We start from the raw sequence: 3,097 nt of genomic DNA, 5'->3' as shown, positions 1-3,097 counted from the left end.
AGAAATAATTTTGAGGACAGCTGTAAGTGTCATACCTGTATCACACACAAATGCAGAAATATTCATGTGTTAAAAAAAACGTGTATGTGTTATGTACTTCAGCACTTGGTAAAATGACACAAAGGCATGTGGAGACGTATGCTGATATGATCCTGGTTCTTAAAGTGTACATCATGTTCTCTTGGTCCAGACCTGAATCCAGCAGTTGAGACCATGAACTTTGGTTCTTCCTGTCTCATTCCTTGGCTTCACTTCTTTAACTGGATGACGGCGTTTTTTCCCCTCCTATATGGTCAATATGTATAAGAGCTGCTGTAAAACACAAGGGAAGGTCCAACATGCATGACCTAAGCCATGAATCATCCTGAGATCTTGGAGCCTGTCCACATCGGTATACAGATCGAGCTGATTTTTTGCGGTTTATATTCTCTTCCCCTTCATCTAACGTGAAAGAATGGGTTATCTTTTGGCAAGGAGCAGCATTTAGACATCCAGCTCACACATGTGGTCCTTTTTAATCCTTTTTGAATGGTTGACCCCCAAGAAGTCCAGCATGTGTGACACTTATCTTGAGATTCCTCCGTGGGTCTCTTAGTTTCTTTTAGCTACTAAATGTTCCGTTTCCAAGTGCCTTTGGGAACTTTACATCAGGTACAGCACTGCGGCTGCATCAGGGCCCCATTCGTAGTCAGCAGTCTCAAAATCAAAGCAGAGCACTACTGACTATGGCATTGATCATCAACTGGTGGCTCATGGTCTAAGTTTGGGCCAATCCAGCCTGTGACTGGATTTCAAAATTAACATCAAATAATAACGTTAGGGAAAATGTGATTATATCATATTTTATTTCAGTGTCTGGCCCTCAGGGTGTCTGTCCAGAATAAATCTGGCCTTCTGGCAAATATAGTTGGTGACCCCTGTACTATGGACTCTGCTTGTGTCTTGTACGACTGAAGGAAAAATATGCAAAGCTAAAAATCAAATTCCAAATACCTTGGTCCATAATTTCACTTCCGTTTAATATGAGTTAGCGATGAACTGGTGTTGTTGTTTTCCAGCAGTGATATCAAAATCCTGATCTGTGAAAAAAACATCAGGCCCTACAAGTCAATATCTAAACTTATTTAATATCCAAAGGAAACTGGACCAGTGGTTTCAGGAAAGACTGACACCGGACAAGGTTGTTGTGACAGAGAAGTTGCCATGTTTTTGTGTGAAGTGGCTGAACAATGTATTTCAGATGTGCTGTGCAGCTGTGTGGGTGGATTGGTGACTGTTGGATGTGACCACAGATTGTTAGATTATTTTATCGTTTAAGAAAGTTACTCCTTGTTTAGGTAAACAATGTTGACCCTATGTAAAATTGTCAATTTATCGGCTATATTTAAACCAAAGCAATTGGACCATCTGCAACAAAAAGGGAACAATGTGAAACTGCAAGCAAAGGGCAGCATCAATGCAGATAAACATTCAATCAAAAATTAAAGACATAACTTGAGGGCAATTGTTTGGTTTATTTAAAAAAAACAGGAACACTGTAGCATTATGGATGTAAAAAGTAAAAACTGTGATAAAAAGCCAATGGTTTTAAATAAAAACAATTCAAAGTAGGGTTTATCAATATTCACACCTATTTTTGTGATGTTTGCTCCGACTACATTAACATTTGGTCATTAAAGTGGATGAGCAACAGCTGAGAACAAAAATCATGATGGGTTATTAGTCCAAGTTTCCCATCATAGATTTACGTATGGCTGGAAGCAGGGCCCAGACAAGGAGCAGAAGTTTGTTCATCTAGTACCAGCCTTCAAATAGATCTAACAGCCAAACTACCTGCCTAGTGTATGTCAGTTCATCCATTCAGTGTTAAATCTGGTGGCTGCTCCAGATTCAGACGGTTGACTGTACTGTCTGCGGTTGCGGTCATGTGCTGCTTTTATAATGACCTGAATCTACACAATTTTTCCAGGCTCCCCTACTTAATCACTTAAATTTAACTGATTGCACACAGATAATCAACTGAGGTGATTAACAAGGGTGCAGGAGCTGAAATGGTAGCAACCTAATGAGGCACACTGGGACTAGGGTACAGCTCCGACAACAACTTTAGTAAACAGTGTGCTGATTCAGCCAATGACAGTGCCAGAAACAGAGAAAAAGTTCTTCCCTTTTAGCTGCTTTCTGCACATTTACACTAGAACCAGGGCAAGATATGCAATATACAGTGGGTACGGAAAGTATTCAGACCCCTTTAAATGTGTCACTCTTTGTTTCATTGCAGCCATTTGCTAAAATCAAAAAAGTTCATTTTATTTCTCATTAATGTACACTCAGCACCCCATCTTGACAGAAAAACAGAAATGTAGAAATTTTAGCAAATGTATTAAAAAAAGAAAAACTGAAATATCACATGGTCTTAAGTATTCAGACCCTTTGCTGTGACACTCATATTTAACTCACTTGCTGTCCATTTCTTCTGATCCTCCTTGAAATGGTTCTACTCCTTCATTGGAGTCCAGTTGTGTTTGATTAAACTGATTGGACTTGATTAGGAAAGCCATATATCTATATCTTTATGTCTATATAAGACCTTACAGCTCACTGTGCATGTCAGAGCAAAAGAGGTCAGTGGAACTGCCTGAAGAGCTGAGAGAATTGTGGCAAGACACAGATCTGGCCAAGGTTACAAAAAATATCTGCTGCACTTAAGGTTCCTAAGAGCACATTGGCCTCCATAATCCTTAAATGGAAGATGTTTGGGACGACCAGAACTCTTCCTAGACCTGGCCGTCCAGCCAAACTGAGCAATTGGGGGAGAAGAGCCTTGGTGAGAGAGGTAAAGAAGAACCCAAAGCTCATGGTGGCTGAGCTCCAGAGATGCAGTTGGGAGATGGGAGAATGTTGTAGAAAGTCAACCATCACTGCAGCCCTCCACCAGTCGGGGCTTTATGACAGAGTGGCCCGATGGAAGCCTCTCCTCGGTGTATGACACATGAAAGCCTGCATAGAGTTTACTAAAACAACACCTGAAGGACTCCAAGATGGGGACAAATAAAATTCTCTGGTCTGATGAGCCCAAATTAGAACTTTTTGGCCT

The sequence above is a fragment of the Cynoglossus semilaevis genome, chromosome W (assembly GCF_000523025.1).
Source record: "Cynoglossus semilaevis isolate Cse_v1.0 chromosome W, Cse_v1.0, whole genome shotgun sequence".
Classification (NCBI taxonomy): Eukaryota; Metazoa; Chordata; class Actinopteri; order Pleuronectiformes; family Cynoglossidae; genus Cynoglossus; species Cynoglossus semilaevis.
This window is presented reverse-complemented; position numbering follows the sequence as displayed.